We start from the raw sequence: 19,172 nt of genomic DNA, 5'->3' as shown, positions 1-19,172 counted from the left end.
GTCCATCAGTTCTGTAGCCCCATCATAGAAGGCCACCAAATTGGTCAGGCAGGATTTCCCCTTAGTGAAGCCATGCTGTCTGTCACCAAGCACCTTGTTGTTTTTCATGTGCCTTAGCATGCCTTCCAGGAGAATCTGCTCCAAGATTTTGCCAGGCATAGAGGTGAGACTGACTGGTCTGTAATTCCCCGGGTCATCCATTTTCCCTTTCTTGAAAATGGGGGTTATATTTCCCTTTTTCCAGTTGTTGGGCTCTTCACCTGACTGCCATGATTTTTCAAATATGATGGACAATGGCTTAGCAACTTCATTCACCATATATATATATATATATATATATATATATATATAAAAATACTTATATGTAACTATATAACTTTTTTCTTTTTCTGCTAGAGTACAACAGGATAATAGGGATCACAGTCTCCCTGTGCAATTCCAGCTTCCTAGCCATCTAGCCACAGACATTTTGAGGGTAGATACAATTAATCTTTTCCTTGTGCACTTGAGAATGCATTGGGATGCTCTCCAAGTCTCATCTTCAGCAGACACCTTTGTTCCCTGGGGGGGATTTATTCACTTCTACAAATCACTCACTTTGAACATCCTAATCAATAGGTTTCAAGAGAGTTTAAATAAATGATGTTTGAAGCTCTGGTGAATAATTCTTCATTCAGAAGAAAACAGACTTTCTGTGAGAGGGAATGCACCATGTATAATTCTGAAGCAGAACTGAAAAAACTGACAAAGACCCCTTATATACCTAATTCACTAATGCAGCCAGTCTTCAGTGGGAATTTTAGGGAATGATAAACCAAAAAGAGACTCAGGTTTTTAGTGGTGGCAGAAGTTCTTTCAACTGTAACAATAAAACCAGTCTCATTTGCATAGGCCTTGCTGACGTTAAAGCCCTAGACATATCAAGAAGACAACAGATGACTGTATCAACCTCAACAGGTAAATGAGTGCACTGGGTAAATGAGTGCACTGGGTGTTACTACCCTCCTTTCCCATAGGACTTGAGGACAGAAACAGGACTTGAATGTCACTGTTACAGGTACCCCTTGTAACACCCATACATTGATTAAAAGTCTCCTTTACTTCACCTTGTGTGTACATGAGTAGGGAGCGAAAGGGGAAGGAAAAACACAGAGCATGTAGTGGCTATAAATCTCTTGACCCAGCTCCTGCCTGATTTACCTCAGCTTACCAAAAAGCTGACTGAAATGGAGACTGTGATCTTGACCTGCTGAATAAAAAGCTTTTAAACACAGAGGAGGAGTCTTTAGAAGTGCCAGAGTGGCTTGCTTTCCTGATTTGTGCAAGAAAATCCAGGATCACTGACATCTCTCTGCAACGAAAGAACACCTCCAATAGAGTCAGTGGAGTAGTCACATTTACTACTAAACAGGGAGATCAGAATTTGGCCTTTTGTCATTAAAGCAGGAATTCATGAATACAAATAATAGTTTCAATATAAACAGTTAATAAATGATGTGAGTAGGAAAGGACCTGCTCCTGCAAAATTGTTCTTCTGGATTAAATTGGATTTGAGAAGACCACAAAGCTGATAGATGTGCCAGTGGTCTTTTTCATCCCCTCTTCTGGCTCCAAAAGAGGAATTAACTTGGGCAAAAATGAGAGTATCAATCCGGTGGAAATCTGTCTTACTTGAACATTTGTGTTCATCTCAAATGATTGAAAAAAATCTGCAAAACTTCTGAACTTTGATTTAGAAATATAAAAGCATCATTTGATCAACTCCAGTCAAAGTATTTTAGGCATTAATTGCAGAATAGCACCAAGATCTTCTCTACCCACGATTTCCCATTATGGACTTCCGGGAATGGGACTTCAGTGATACATTATGGGATTTAGGCAGCAAGAGGGTAACAGTGCATCATAGGAGACAATCTCTCCCAGCATTACAGAAATGGATGAATCATGGCATCAGTGGCAGAAAGCATCTAATGTTGAGCTGAACAAATATAAAAGGAGGTGGGGGTGTTCCCACAACCAGGAGCTTAGAACATAACTAGCAAAATCTTTCCACCACTACCACACCCCTGGAAACCTGTAATGTTGCAAAAATGTCATTTTCCAGCAGTCGCAAGGAAACTCATTAATCCTTGGCAGAATCAGGTTAGGTGTTTTTCAGTAATGTGCAGCAAAACATGATTGTTTGTTTCTGCAGAATCTTTTGCATTTTTTAAACTATATAAATTGAAAATATCTCTGAAATATCTTTGCTATCATCAGCATCATTTAATTTCAGTCTGGTTTCCTGTGAAAAAAGTACTGGCGTATTTGTGAATATTTTTAAGTGTTTCAGGATAAAGCAGGTTACTTGGAAGTTTTGTTTATGGATGAATAAATCACAGGTAGAATATTTGGTGATTTCATGAAAGCCTGAACAACAGTAGCCAGCTACATCACCTGCGGTTTTTTTCATAAGTCATTTTTTGGTTTTAGCTGAATTAGCTTTTGTGTCAGAGCACGTAGCATCAATGGAGTGCACAACTTCTAGGTGCTCATAACTTCCATTAACTACATTCAGATTATCTGTAATGGTTAATCAACTTGAAAAAAATTGGCTGGCAATGTGCCTTTAACCACTTCCTGCTTGTGAGTCATTAAAAATGCTGCCTTTACATGGGAGGGAGGGGTGGCAGATGTATTTACATCTGGCAACATGAGGGAGATTTGTTTTTTCTATTTGTATATAAATAGAAATAAATACCTGCAAATGGAAAAAACAAATCTCCCTCATGTTGCCGTGTTCCTCCTGCAGTAAGAATTGCTTATGGAGCTATCTCAACCCATACTGAGGGACCTTATTATTCAGCAGCATTATTATGCAGCATGGCATCCTTAGAAGGGCTGGAGGCAGGGATGGAGCCATATCCGGCTTGGAGGAGGCAGGTCATGCGATTGCCTCAAGAGGAATGCAGACTGCAGCCAGGCACCAGTTCAGAGCAGCCAAAGTAGTAATGGAAACTGTTACCCCAGCTTTAGGGGAAGAAAGGAGCAAATGATCTTCCACTGAGAGCTGAAACTCTGGAAATGGGGAAGGATAATGGAGAAGTTTCAGACATTCCTTCATTATGGTAGGAGTTGGTGCTATCTGAAGATGGGCAGAAGCAGTCACATTTCTGAAAGTAGAGGGCACTGAAAAATCTATTGGTTTTCATTATTTTTTCTAGCTTGAGTGGAAATAATTAACCACCGTGCTGTGTTCATTGCAGAGGGGGTTGGACTAGATGACCTTTGAAGGTCCTTTCCAACACAAGCTATTCTATGATTCTGTGTTCAAAATATGAGCACTGTACAAAAATGAGCCCCAGAAACAACGTGGTTTTAGAAAAGATACACATGCAAGTAAAAATGGAGTTAATGACTGGTCTAGCTTTCAAAGCTAATTTTGGGAAGCTGAGTTCAGATACAAAACCAGACTAGGACCACAGTTTGAGGAAAAGCCCTTGGCCTACTGAAAGATCTGGAATTAGCCCTTAGCAATATGTTTATTGATGGGCAAAAGAAGTGCCCCTGCCTGAAGTTTTGAATGATAAAAGGACTTCAATACTGTGGAAAATGAAGACAAACATAAAATGCATTTAAAATTAGACCTGAAGTAGAACAGCATTCAGAACTCAAGTCCACCATAGGCAGGATCCTGGAAACAAGACAAATATGTCTGACCAGTGTGGAGAAACTGAAGGGATTGTTTTGGAATTTGCCCTTAGGAAGACTCTGCAAACTTCAGGGAAGTCGATGAACAGCTTTCTAACAGTCCAAGACAGCCCTGGAATAAAAGACAGCTGGATTATTAACTTCAAATACACAAAATGCTTATTGATCCAATGTTGAATGCTGATGCACAAGTTAGTATAGTGATGGAAGTGCTGAAAATAGAAAGAAGAGCAGCAGGTAGTAGCAGGTAACGATGAATAGGGTTCTAAAGATGACTTTTTCCCCATGAGAGGGCCGCTAAATAACAAATGGAAAAGATAATGCCTGTAGTGCTGCTGGAGAAAGTTATTGTTAGGGCTAATATCTGTTATATCTTCTCTTCTCTGTAAGCTGTCCTCTTTTCAGAAGAGACTTCAGGTGGTCTCCAGTGGAATGGTAGTCCAGACACCTCTGCCTCCATGTGCTCTGCAGGTGCTAAGGGTGCCTGCCACATCAGCCTTATTTGTTCCACCTCTGCGAGCTCCTCTTTTCAGCACAGGGCAATTCTACTCCAGCAATTGTCTCCAAGCATAACTGAGTAACTGTACTGGGATTTTTTTTGTTGTTCTTGTCTATAATGTAGAAAGAAGGCACTTGAAGAGATGTGTATTAGAACTAGCAGGGACCATCAGACAGGCATTAGCCATGCTGACTTGTATCAAGCATGCTGGGGAAAAGTGCTGAGTTTTGCCTTTTCAGTTGTGCATTCACTGAATGTGCCAGAACTTTGCAAGAGGCATGAGTCAAATATAAAACATAACATGAAAACATCATTTAGTTTGAGAGCTCTTAAAACAAAGCAGTGGTATCTTTTACGGAAAAATATTGTGTTTAATGTCCCTCTGTGAAGCCTCTGGACTTATTTATCACTGCACTTAGTTGCACACCATTCAGGTATCAACAAGAAAAGACATATAGTAGATCTCTGAGGCTGCACAGTTGTGTTAAATATTCATCTTTTGCCTCAAACAATAAGGATTTTTTTAGCTGTAGCAAGTGTAATGTTTTTTGCTTCGTGAAAGAGCTAGAATTTCAGAGGAGGAACATTATGAACATAAGGAACGTAAGAGGAAGCAACTTATGTCTAATACTTAAATAGGTTTGCAGTAAATAAAATTAATTCCATGCAGTTTTCTGTGATTTATGCATTTTTTTTAAAGATTCTGTCTCAAGAATCTTTTTTCTACTTAAGAATGTATTAAGAGTACAGTGTTTCAGAGATGTTCACCTTCTTCAGGGTAAGAGCTTCATCTTCACTTTGCTTTAAATTAGAGACGTTTTTAGGAGTTGGTTCTGTGGACGAAGCATATTACAACTACTGGATATTTTTGAAAGTCCTATCATACAGAACATGTATCTTTTCATAAAAGGAAAGATATCTTGTCCATAACAAGCTCTGCATGCTACTAGCAATATGCCCTAATTTCCAATTTACTCACTCAAAAAGGCTTCATTATTATTTTATTGCAAAGGGTTTTGGAAGAAAAGATTCTACCAGTAACTATGTAGAAATTTTAAAGCAGCTGATTCCGTACTTATTTCTAATAACATAAGTTGTATAGAATGACATACTCTACCCTTTGTCCCAGGAGAATCAATTGAGGCAAATAAAAACAGGGCATAAACATTTTTGCCTGAAGTGGAAGCTAGATAAGGTGCTTCAACTGGAATATTTTGAGTTTTTGTGTCTAATAACAGTCTAAAGAAAACTTGTTTCTAATTTTTGCCTTTTTAGAAAAGTGAATGAAGTAGTTCCTAATATCAAACCTCCTTAGCCTGCTTCAAAGCTTGGTAACTTTGATCATATTTTCTAGTTTTATTACATAACTATTTTCCCCTCCCCAAAGCATGTGATGAAGCTCCACAATTGTTGAGACTGGCTTTAGCCTAAGTACTCCCCATGCACAAAATAAACCTAAAGTGGGGTCTGGCTCTGCTTTACTCAATACAGCTGGGCTAGAAGGTGAGCACTACTCTTCTTCCACACCCTTCCCTGACACCACTCTTCACTCTTTGCCTCAATGACTGAAAACAGCTCCTGGATCACATATGTGGATGGGAATTTATTATTCAGTGGTGGGCTATTGCAGGCCATACTGCTCAAAGCTCTTCATATTAATACTTTAGGTATGTCAACCAATTTCAACAGAATGACAGGTCAGACTTTCAAACGCAATCTCAAAACCAGAAAATTAAGCCAAGTGCATGGAAATAAAAACCAGCAGCCAAGTCAAGGAGAGACTGTGGAGAGATCTGGTCTACAAGTTTTACAGTTACAGGCCAGCACAGCCTTTGTATAACCCCCTGCTGCTGGAGTAGTTGCTGTGACAGCTCACCAAGAAGGTCTTCAGAGAGAATTGGAGTGTGAGGTCTCAATAAATTTGGTCTTGTATCCAGGGTTGTTCCCAAGCTTCCTTCATTCCCCATCCTCTTACAGATCTCACAGAAAGGTCCTAGTTTCAAAGAGAGTTTGGGACAGAAGTCAGTGCCCAAGTTACAGAAATGGCTGGGAGAAGGCAAATTGTGGAGCTGGGAAGGGGTAGCTGCAGACAGATGTCTGGGCCAGCTGTGCCATGCTCATAGTTCTTTTTAATCCACTTAATGCCATCCTTTAAGATGCAGTCAGCGGGCTGCCCAGTATTCTTGTATAGTTACTTTAAATTGAAATATTGCCTTGTCCTCTTGTCATTATAGACACATTTTTTTTCTGAAATTCAGCAAGAAAACTACCTAAGTATATTTCCCTGGATAGAAGAAATACAGTTTTTCATGCAAAACTCTAATTTTTTTAACATTACGCAATTATGCCTGAAAGGATGCTGATGAACTTCCCTGATGGAGCCTATATGCAGCAGTAAACAGGGACATCAGACAGGCTGCACTCCCAGTGAGCAGAGCTTTTCTAGGAAGTGGGGTGATAGACCAGACATTCACATCAAGCTTCACTCAGTAATCAGTGAAGACAGTGTTCCAAGAGGTCTTGTCTGCTGATCTTCAGGGATCCATTTATCTAAATTAAATCTGTTCATTCTATCCCATTGCATCCTCAAGTGGAAGAGCTACTTTAATGCCTTGCTGTACAGTAACTTCACTGGTTATTGTAAATCTGTGCCAATGCTCAGCGTAAGAGAGCTTGTAAATGATCTGACTAGATGCGACACTTTCATACCAGAATTTGTATATTTCCAGAGATGACAAAGGTTTCAAGTTTTCACAGCATGTTTTTAGCCCCTTGTGTCTTCATGGTAGATTTTTTAATATCAGTACAATAATTAGACTTGGGTTATGAAAAATCATGACATTTAAATTTTGGGAGGGTAGTTTGTAGTTTCAAGTTTCATCCTTTAAACTTTATAAAAATGGGTGTTAAAAATAGACCCTTTATGTAAGACTTTTTTGTAATTCACTTATAAGTGGTCTTCAAAATGTTTTTCTGCATTTGGGTATATTTTGCTTTTTTCTGGGCAGCAAATAATTTGCAATTCTCTTTCTTTTCTTAAGCTTTCAAAACAATGCAATAGCACCACAGACTTCCCTAAGCACGTACTGCCTCAAGTATACCGTTACACAAAGAAAAGGGGGAACAAATTAACATCTGGAATATTCCTTACCATTTGTGTCTGTCCTCCAAAGTAAAATATCCTTTTTCAGGAGGAAAAATGGTGAAGTCTTTCTATGCAAATTTGCATGTAGCGTTTTTAGAAATTCTAAAAAAATTAACTCACATCCTTGATAGGGTTAAAAAGAAAAAAAAAAGGAAGGAAACCCTGCTATATTGGTTTTTAATATGTAAGTTTTCTCTAGTGCAATAGCAGGAATACATAATTCTGCAGGAATACATAATTTATTCTTTTCTGTTGGTGAATATGAAAGAACACATGCACAGCTTGCTATAAAAATTTGTTTACTGGGATGGTTGGAAATATGTATTCTAAAACTCAACATGTTAAAGAGTTATCATGGGAGGAGAAGGGAAAGGAGAAGAAATCTTTTGTTTTCTTTCTCTGAACCTCCACACATACGTTCCAACACACAGCAGGCTAACTAGTTTTAGGGACTCCTCCCCACACTAGTCTCAAAACATCTCAAGCCCTCTACCTCAGTGTGGTATTTTGGGAATCAATATGAACTTAGAGACACCACTGTGACTGCTAGGCATTTTCTGTATAATTTAGACATTTGTGTCTTTGTTTTGCTGCACACTTGAATCACACTCTGTGTTTACAGAAGAGGACCTGTGCTACAAGTTCTTACTACCTGATGTTACAAAGTACCAACAGCCACATAAATCTGTGGTAGTCAGAGAGTGACGTGTGAGTAGCTCTGGAGAAGCTCATTCTTCCAGGCAAGTTAGCAAACAAGACACTGCTGAGGATTCAGGGAGCTGAGGCAGATGCTCAGGTGATGAGGTACACGAAGGAGGCTGCGGCTTTCTACATGGGAATCCTTCCAGCAAGGGAAGGGATAAAACAAGAACAAGAGAAAGGAAAGAAAACCTTCTTTCTGTCACTGAAAAAATAGTGAGTAGGTTCTAGAAAGCTCTTGTAATGGCAAGGGGATTTAACCTGGAAGTCTGATATTTCTTTTTCTCCATAAATCTCTGTATTTCCTGTGCTGCCTAGTGGCTTTGACAGATGAATCCAAGTGAGTGTTGCAGCAGCAGCAGACACAGATCTGCCTGCTGTATTGCTCTGCAGGTCATCAGCTTCACAGCAGAGCTGACAGACATCTCAGCCAGGGAAAGCTACTGACCTTGGGAGCAGGAAAGAAAGTACACCATGGAGAGGGAGCTGAGCTAAAACACTGGAGCAAATCTGGAGGAAGCAAATGGTCCCATAAAGTCTGTCACTCTGCTGTCAGCTGTATGTATCCTGAACCCCTGCAGTGGGTTGCTGCAGGTGAATGCAAATCAAAGCTCAAAGAGCACAGTGTCATCATGTTTAAATACTCTGTGACGGTTTCTTCTGCTGTCAAGGAATCTCAGAAGAAAACATCTTCAGGGACCAAAATAAATATTGTTTCTGAAATGTTTACTTTATTAACATATATACATAGTTCAAGGCACTATATGTATATTTAAAATTGAAATTTGTGTGTCAAATTTCACACAAATTAAGATCTGAATACTCCTATTAAAATTTTGAAGGTTTTCAAGCCACATAGCTTGTCACCTCTCTAACACCCACTCTGATTTCTTGCTCCACAATGGGTGTAACACAAGATTTGGTCAGCTAAATCCATGTTTTCTATCTTCCATATTTGTCTGTTGTCTTCCCATTTTTCCACTATTGTCAGATGCTCTTTTTATTTCCTGCCTATTTTTCCTAGTAACTTGCTGAACCACACAAAGGGATAAAAGAACCCTTGATAGCTCCTCCTAAGGACTGTCCTGTGCTTGTGACCGTGATCAGCAGCTCCCACCTTTCTCCAGTGGTGAGTCCCTAACCAGATGTCAAAATTAGCAGTGAGGGACATGGAGCCTGAGGAAGGGAGAATACCAATTACAGGGATGTGAGGAAGCCTTGAGGAAGCTTGTGGCTGCTGTAACACCTCTGCAAATTCTTCAACTACTAAAGAAAAGGGCCACGTTCACTTTATAAGTGGGGAACTCTCTCATGTGACACAACGTGAAGGACATAAAACTTGGTAGCAGGAGATGGAAAAGTGAGAGTCACTGCACAGGACATGTGACTAAAAGGTAGACAGCACAGCATCTAGTGCAGAACAAGCAAGTACAGTGAAAGAGTGAGACCAGTGTAAATACGGGATTTCAGAAATCTTCCTCAAGCATGGGAACACTAGCTGCTTCTGTAAAAAGAGATGAGAAAATGAAGGTAAAGCTTTGGTTTGAGGTGGGGATTAATAAAAGGGAGATGGACAGAGACTACAATATTTATGTGAAGAATAGTGCCTGAAACACAGAAATGGCAGAAACTCAGTAACAGGGAAAAAAAAAATAAAATAAAAATAAAGAGACTTATTTTCTTATTTATTTTCACCTAACATCTAGGAGCACAAAGGGAACAGACTTTTATGTCAAGAAGACTGGCATGAGAACTTAAGAGAACCTTGATAATTTTGGAAATTGTGTAAGATTCCATAATTTAAAATTACATAACTTGAGTAATATTTTATTACAATTTGTAGCAAATATTTGGGTGGAGATAGTAGATTCCATCCTAAAGGTACGGTTTGAAATGTTCATGGCAACAGAACCATCCAGAGAATGATTCAAGTATCTGCCTAAAGTGAAAATTAATAATCTGTATGGCCCTGGTAGAAACACAGCAATTAAGTAGAAAGACATGCTAAAGAAATTGCAGATGAACATGGAAGAACTCGAGAGCAAGCCTGTTTGCTTTTAATTATATAAATGATTGTTAAACCACATCCCCAAACTGAGTTGACAACCTGGAAGGTACTTAGGCAAACCTATCATAACAAGTTTGTTCTTTTCAGAGATGCTTTATGCTCTTATCATATGCAGAAGTATTACTGCACCCATGGTGTAGCACCATTCCTGGTACCAGTGAGCATAAATTGTCTTTATTGTCAGTAAACAATGGGAAGATCTTGTCAGCAGTAAAGTTAATCAAGTGATTGACAGAGGTTAAAGAATGCATGGAAAGGGATCTCTCCTATGTCATGCTTGAATCATCCCTTGTACCTTCTCAGGTACTAATTATAACCCTGCACAAACTGATAGGTAAAGACCTGCCTGTTAGAGTCAAAGAGAAATGCTTGACATGACACAGACATCATTATAGAAATGCTAAGGAATAAAAGCAGCACAAATCTGAACCTGTTATGCAGGTGAGCAGATGGCCACCCACAGCATAGGCAAGAAACCAACACCTCAAGCTTCCATGGACTGCAGGTCACTTAAAGCAGCTGCAGACTTGGGGTGAGACTGGAGTAGAGGAAACCAAAGACAACTGTGGAGTAGTAGTAGAGTGTCACACACTGACATACAAATCTTGGGAAAACTCTTGAAAACCTTCAGTTAACAACTAAAGAAATGATAAGATAAATGTATTGTCTGGAGGTAGCAGCAATGCAAAGGAGAAGAGAAATAACAAGGTGGAAGCAATAACCTTGCCAACAGCACAGTGCTCTAGAGTCAAGGCTTTAAACTAACTGCTATTGATACAAATGCCAGCATGATGGGAAAGAGCACATCCCTTGTACAGAGTAGACACTCTTCTCTCTTCCTTACACAAGCAAGCATTCATGCTAACTAGAGGACCAAAAGTATCAGGAGCTTGCTATGAGTTTAACGGAAGTAGCTTGTGGGAGGGAAGTAGAGATGGGCTAGCAATGGGTATGTGCCCAGTCTGACGGCTATCTGTTAAGCGTAAATATTCCTTTTGTTCTACAGTCAGGAACTTCATGGATTTTGTAATGTGAGCAGAGTGTGGTACCTGTACAATCCCCACCCCTGCTTCTTTTATTGGAATACACAGAGTTGTCAGAAGTCAGTCAGTTAATGAGAAGTCAGAATACCTCAAAGTCTGTGAGACTAAAATCAATGTGATTACCAAAAAACTGTTTCCAGAAGGAATTTGAAAATGTAAAACGCCTTGGAAGTACAGGATGCAAGTCTTCATTTTGCAGTGAAGAATGTCAATTCTGTCACTTCAAAGACTAGAGCCATTTCCAAAATGGTTTTCGAAAAGCTGTTCTCACCCCAAAAAATATTTTCCTAATATTTTCCTTCATTTTCAGCCTATAGCAGCACATGCACTATAAATGAAAGTTGTTGCATTTATTTGATTAAATGCTGCCATTTCTATAGATGAAAATTTGCCAGAATGGTATTATGTGCAGAAAAAAAGTAGTTCAAAAACATTAGAGCTTGTATGATACTTGAATTGCACTTGTAAATCTTTTTACCCTAAGTTAGCTACAAATTCTTCTGCTGCCCCTGTGATTTTTTCTTAAATTTTTGCTGAAATTTGTTCATAATTTGTGCAGTTTACATAACCCCCAAATGACATCTGACTTTTTACACAGAGAAATGGCTTTGAGCACAGGGAAACTTACTTAGAAATTCCAGTGCTAATGCATGCAGTAAAGCTCTCTGTGTTCTCAAGAGTCTTCTTAATGTTCTCTTTATGAGGAATGTCATGGACTTTAACCATTTTCCTTTCCAGCAATATGTATTTCCCCCCCTGTGAGGAAAGTATCTTCTCAGCTTTCTAAAGTATGTCATGTGTCTAAGTCAGCTGCAGCCACGCTAGATGAGTAAGTAGGTAGATGTAGTGTGAAATGGGATTCTCACGTTTTTCAAATGCATACCCATAAAAACAATACTCTTTAAAAAGATAAAAGGTTTCCTGATGAGTTTTACATTTTGCTTTTTATAAAATGTTCCTGAAGACTGTAGAGTGCTCTTAATCACAATTTTAGCAGAGCTCCTTAAAAACCACATGCAGGCATCTCAAACTTTTCAATAATGTATTACTGTCAGGCTTAATGTTTTGTTGCTGAGCAGTAATGACTGATTCAGAAGTACAAATGCGTATCTGCTTGATGATGTAGAGATTTAAGCAGGGCTTCCTCAGGATACTAAGTTTGTTATAAAATAATAAAAAGAAATCTTAGACAGCCTTTATGAGCACAGAGGCTGTCAAAGCAATAAGAAGAATATTACTGTACACAAGGCAAGGATTTTATAATGTTCAGCCAAGCTGCAATTTCAGTTTAAATGAATATTCACGTGGCAGTGTTCTATCCTAATAAAACACTTAATGTCTGAACGCTCTCTGCTAATTGTTCACACGATTTCTTTTTCTTCTTATTCCATCAAATGGACAGAAAGTCCACTTTATGGCTTGCTCTGAAAGACTTTAAAAAGAGTCAAACATTTCCAAAGAAGACCTGACAAGAGAAAGATGTCTGTATGGTAGATGTGTACATGTCTTGAAACACTTTTTGAAACACTGATTTGCAGTAACCAGCAGAAGAGCAAGATGTTTTGCTGTAGATACTCGAGTCTTCAGTTCCCGAAAAGTAAAATGTAGAGGGTGCAATAACCTGTTCTCTGAGCCAGTAAGTGTTCAAACCCTGCAGTTTCAATAGTTACAACCAAAAGGTGGTCTGCCACTTATACAAGAAGAATGACATAATGGAGGCCATGTGGTGTCTTGGACACTTCAAGCTACTTAAGAGAAATAAAGTCCCTTCATGATTCTGCCACCTTGGTAATAACATGGGAACATCAGACTTAAAAGCATGGTTCATACAGCTTGATGTGGGCAGCCAAGCTTTTAAAATTAAAAGCTATAATATGTGCATACCCTTTATTGGCTGAGCACAGAATCTGTGCACTGGCCTGTATGACGCAGCAACATGGGATAGGTATGCAATATGAAGGTCTAGTTACAAATACAAATTCTCTTTTGATTCAGACTTTCTTACTCTTCACAAATTTTTAGAACTTGGACATGATGCAAAATACGGTTTTTGAAGAACCCGAAAAAAACAAATTGTTAAAATTTGGAGTTCAAATTCTGACACGATTGCTGTTAACCAGGCTAGTTTTCAGTAATTGCCTTTTGCACTGATCTTTCTTTCCAAAACACAAATTCTTAAAAATGCAAACATTTCAAACATTCCATGCTGCTTCAATTGATTGAAATTTTCCATGTAGGCTATATTTAAATCAATTAAGGTGCAATTAATGTTCCATTGTTGCCAATAGCTTCTAATTGTACTCTAATAGACTACAGATAAATTGAAATAAGTAAATGGAGCCTGAGGTAACTCAATTACACTTTTTCTGGTAGACTTATTCTCTATTACTTTACATGAATTTATTTGTGAAATACTGAATGGCTTTCAGGACTCATGGCAAAAGAGAGAATGTGCCTGTGTCAAGGTTTCTCTTGGGCAGAGTGACCAGTATGAATGCCATTGTTTTGTGAAGACTAAGTGTTCAGAAGCACTTAAAAGCATGCCCATGTCTGTGCTGTTTTGATTTCGCTACTCACTCAGCGTTGCAGGGGGTATATGGAAATCTTTATAGCTCAGAGACATCTGATAAAATCTCTCAATCTGTCTTCATTTAGATTGTGGTACCCTGAGAACACTCCTCTAGATGAATGAAGACAGCACAAATAAAAGTGTTATGTTAGGGCTATCTTCACATTGCAAGAGCAGCACATGCATCTGTGAGATTATTTAATTGGCAGGTGCATCGGGGCTGTGTTGCACTGTTTTGGTATGCTAGTAAGTCTGTCCTTAAAATAACTGTGGCTTTAAAACAGATAGCATATCAGGGGTTGTTAGAAGTAACATATTACGACATGCTCTGAGGGTTTTTACTTAGTGTTTGGAGTTAAAAATATGTCTTATATACTAGAAATTCAATAAGGTGCCTAAGTCCTCTGAAAAAAAAATGTATTTAGGGATATCGCTGTCACTCTCCTATTGAGTGTTTTAGAAAACTAAAACCCAAGCCCATCAAAATCTGTAAAGATCACTCCAATTATGCCCAAACAACTCATTAAAAACTAAATCAAGGAAGTGTTAATGTAACTCTGTTATAAATGTTGAGATTTTCCAAATACGTAGGAAATCTAAAATGATAGTTGGAAGTCTTGAATCCACAGTACACAGAGCCTTCCTTGGTGTACATTTATTTCTTACAGTGAAGCCTGAATGGGGTCTTAAATGGATAATGTTTACCTTAACGCTTAGAGTTCGAAGACTTTCAACATCCATAAATTTAAAAACAACTCTTGTTAGGAAACCATGCACCAAGTTAATGCCAGTTGAGACAGCGAAAACATGAAGTATGGTTAAGAGATCAACAGTCACATCTAGGGCTGTTACAAGGTTCAAATTTACAGGAGTTACACAGTTGGGGTTTTGCTTCTTTACTGGAAAAGTTAAAGGAAGCAAAGCAATGCAGAAGAGCTGATACAATAGATCTATGCCCCCTCAAAAAAGGATTTTAAGGACTAAGTTTCTTGCCTGCAGAGCAAAACCCTCTCAGTATCCTTAAGTCATTGACTGCACCTTTCTGATGCAAGGTGATTGTTCTTGCCTATTGCGGAAGTTTGAAAAAAAGACAGATTTCTCTACCTGATTCTTCTTCAGTTCTCTCCTGAAAGTTAAAGCCATTGCATGTCCTACCTGCACAAAACCCAAAATGCCACTTCTCTGATGTGTAAACTGGTAGTGTGCATTTATCCACGCCTTATAGGATGTCTCTCTTTCAAAACAGGCATTAGAGAATGGCTCCAGAAGATACAATAAAAAAATTCTTAATCCCTAATGGAGTTTTTTACAATTCTGTAGGACATGCGCTTCCCCAGAGAACTGCCTCTCAATCCTGAGAGGGGTACGGAAATGCTTACAGGAATGTAATGTGCAAGGGGGAGCTCCAAAATGAGCAGACGGGACTGGATGGAACAGTGCCAAGAGTTCAGATAGTTTGCAGGGCTGTTCCAACAGGCTTTGGGGGAGGGAGGGAGGATGGAGGGGAGGGAAGCTTGCTTATGCCTCATCAGAGGATAGACATCAACAAAACCAATGAAATGACTGAAATAATGCACCCTATGTTTTGTTCTATGTCCAACACCTTGGGAATTTCTGGGGGAAATACTGTAAAACCTTAGCACAAGTCCTGCAAGAAGTGCAACTGTTCAGAAATTACCTCCTTTTCAATTTCTAGAGGCACCCTGTGGAATTTGAAATTCCTGTAGTCTGTATTCAACAGGTGTAACTGTGTCCTGGATTCAGCAGTAGCAGTCATTTTTCTCCTTGGTAGCTGGTGCAGTGCTGTGTTTTGACTTTCGGCCTGGGAACAGAACTGATAACAATGATGTTTTGGTTTGGCCAAGGACTTTGTGAGCCTCATGCTCTGCCAGGGAGGAGGGGAAGCCAGGAGGAAGCAGAGACAGGACACCTGACCCAAACTGACCAAAGATGTATACCATACCACAGCACGTCATGCCCAGGATGTAACTGAGAGTTACCCAGAAGGGCTGGGAGTCTGCAGGGTTGGAGGGGGTATTGGTTGGTGCATGGTTGGGCTGGGGGGGCGAGTTATCGGTCAGCTGGTGGTGAGGTGATGTATTCTCTTCCCTTGTTATTTCCTTTATCATTATTATCATTGGTGGTAGCAGTAGTGATCTGTGTTATACCTTAGTTACTAAACTGTTCTTATCTCAACCCGTGGGAGTTGCATTCTTTTTGATTCTCTCCATCCCTCCAGGAGCAGGCGGAGGGGAAGAATGGGGGGGGGAAGTGAGTGAACGAGCTGTCTGGCTGGGTTTAAACCACAGCAAACTGTAATAAACCGAATGATTCTTCTATCAGTTATTCCTTTTTGAGCTCTCTTCCCAAGGTACTGCTCTGTGCACAAGGGGATTTCTGTAATAATTACCCCTCAGTGCCCAGTGGAATAAGTGGTAATTACGCTGTCTAAATGTAGAAATAGATCCTCATGCCATTGGTTCCAAAACTGACAGGAAGCCTTACCCCATTTTTTTAAGGGTTTTTCAGTTTTCATATTCCTCTAGCACTGCAAGACTGAAGATACACACAGCATTGCACAGAATTCCTTGCTCTGCAGCTTACCTGAACTACCTGTCTTATAACTTGTTTAATAAACAGTTGTTGTACCCTAGGGTTCCTTTCCTTAGCTGCAGCGTAGGGACAGCAGATGTTCTGCAAAATTAAATCCTTTGTGATTATGGGGTTGCTCAGAGGGCCATCACATCTACCCACCCCCAAGAGAATGAGTCAGTCAAGCAAATGAGAATTCTATTCCTCTTTCCTATCAGCACGAATGGAAATTGTTAACACTTTTAGTAAACCATGCCACCAAATGGAGACAAAACTGTTAGGAGAAGCTTATACCTGTGTTGTGATAGTGTGAGTGGCAATGGGAAAAATTATTTTGCTGGACAAAAGCCCACCACCTGGTATTTTTGCCAAGGTAGAGGGTCTCGGGAATAATGACAGTGTTACAAAGCTAAAAGGGAGGATGAAATCTTGTAGATGGTATGTACAATTTACACGACTATCCTAGAAGGTCTGATCAATATCAGTTCACAATACTCTGCTCCTTCATGGTAATGAACTTTCACACTTAATTACAGAAAAATAATTTATCTCATCAGATTGACTTGCTGAATTAAAGATTCTAAATCTCTTTTTTTGGCCAACGCACCAAATATAAACCTTCCATCTACAGTGCAGTCTCTAAATTTAGCCAAGAATTAAGATATTCCTGCTTCTGCATCCTGAATAATCTAATGGAATCAATTATGGCTTTGCGTAGATGGCATCTGGTATTTACAAATACAACACAAAACATGAAATCCAACCAAAATAAGCATGAAACTAAAGTTTCCACCCATCCTACTTCATCCTCAGTAAACATATTATTATTTTGCATCACGGAGTGGATTTTTCATGTTTCTTACAGATTTCAGCTTAGAAGCTCTCCAAGAGAATGTAGCACAAGCAGAAGAAAGGGGCTTTGTCTTCTTTCAAATACAGCCTAAATAGATAAATATAACTGTACCTGCAATCAAGGACTCTTCCAAATGCTGCACAGCCAGGAAGGGTATGGGTTATGTCCCTCACTGAACTCCGGACCAGAGTCAGAGCATAGCAAAGCAAGAAGTCCCCTTCTAAGGACTTGGCTAGCCTGTGGCCTCTGAGCAGCCTTGGAGGAGACAATGCACCCTGAAACGTTCTACAGTGAAGACCCATGTTTCTCTCAACCCCTACTGCTGTGGTGTACAGCCAGACTTGCAAGCCTCTGAAACAGGGGTTGTTTTTTTCTTTCTCCTCTGGTTTAATTTTATATCACATGTACTCTTTTATCCAGTTCAAGTACCTGCACAAATGCTGCTGCCAGCACAGAGAAGGGGACAGCTCAGTTGAGGGAATGAGTGACTGTGAGCTTTTGCAGGAGAAAAGGGAGAGAGACATTTATTTCAGTGGCAGCAGCAGCTTGTGCTGAGTTACAGTTATTGTGAAACTACAGCAAAGTCACAGACTCTCATCATTGTGTCTGAATGGATTAGTGCAACAGATTCCAGCCATAGTACATTTTACATATGTATCTAAACTTATGTAAGAATACGTGACTTTAGGTTCATAGGTGGAATACATGGGGTGTTTTCATTCCAAGATTACAACCCTACAAATACCTAAATGTGGGTAATTTCAGTGGTTTCTGAAACTAATACATTTTGTGGGTTTATCCAAATGTTTCTAGAATGTCTGTTTTGCTTACAAGAAACAAATGTTCCCTGTGAAAATATCTGGCTTTAATACCTTTAACCACAACTGTTGAAATTGCTGAAACAACTACTGATCACAGCATGACACAGCCATCTATGAAATAATTTAACTATAGTTTGGAGGAAGTGACTCCATGCTATGGTTCACTGAGCTACATACTATGCTGCAACACTTTCTCTTCTTTCCCATCTATCATAAAAATAGGGGCATGTCTTCAATCATGTCAAAGTATCCCTTGCTAAAAACACATGTTCACATTTGCTAAAAAAAATAAAAAAAATAAAAAAAAAAATTTTCTGGTATTTTTAGTATGTCATTTTAATCTTCACGGGTTCAGCAACGATAAGCCATATGAAGTAATATCAATATCATAAGCAGATGCCCTCACCACAGGTAGTTAAAAGGTTCTTCATTGTTTAATTTAACCAGACACTTCAGAAATTACTTGATTCTACTCAGTGACAGTGTAAATGGAAGTTAGCTATGCAAGAAGATGAAATAACCACCAACCTGAGTTTTGCAGCATGAGTTGAGTTCTGAAGCTTAGTATCCTTGCTACATGTTGTTGTGTGCAAACTGTCTATAAGGATACTGTTACAGCAGAACTTCAGGAGTTTTAGCAACCATGTAAATGCAAACTCTCACAGCTCCTGCTTGAATACATGTAGATGGAGCAGAGCATCTGTGGGTTGTCTGTGCGTGATGTATCCACGTGGCAAATCAACCAGAGAGCCTGCCTCTCCTCAGCACTCCTGGCTGCAGCAGGATGCCCTGGGAGTGTGGACCGTGGCGCATGCTGCTCACACCTGACCAACTTCTACCTGCTTCTGTTTTAACCTGGGCTTTTCCCCACAGTAATCTGTACTTTTTGAAAGGCAAAATTTATTCTAATTTATATATGCATGTAATAGCTGTTAGGCTGGGAAACGTGTCGCACAAAGATGTGAACCATTAGAAGAATCCTGACATCTAAACCTTCCTAATATAACATAGCAATAAATATTATAAACTTTTTTGAAAGCTGAGCAATGCATAGAATATTACTTCCAGCTGCATATTGCAAGTCACTGGAAAGAAAAATATCTTGGCCTAATAAAAAATAGGAAAGACTGGCAATGACCATAGAAAATCTTCTGGAACCAAAATAGTCCCAAAGTTGGAAAAGTATTTTGGAA

At 39.3% G+C, this 19,172-nt stretch overlaps 1 protein-coding gene across 3 annotated transcripts in view; it reads left to right on the top strand.

Moving 5' to 3' along the window:
* The window catches only part of RGS17 (regulator of G protein signaling 17), a 75,911-nt gene that overhangs the window by 23,939 nt on the left and 32,800 nt on the right, over nucleotides 1–19,172 (top strand). The gene's annotated exons all lie outside the window — the stretch shown is intronic.

This window comes from Pezoporus wallicus, unplaced genomic scaffold, assembly GCF_028554395.1.
Source record: "Pezoporus wallicus isolate ANWC-B61680 ecotype Strahan unplaced genomic scaffold, APGP_CSIRO_Pwel_v1 contig_3817, whole genome shotgun sequence".
In the NCBI taxonomy this organism is placed as follows: Eukaryota; Metazoa; Chordata; class Aves; order Psittaciformes; family Psittacidae; genus Pezoporus; species Pezoporus wallicus.
The sequence above is the reverse complement of the archived record's forward strand: the minus strand, read 5'-3'. Positions and strand labels throughout refer to the sequence as shown.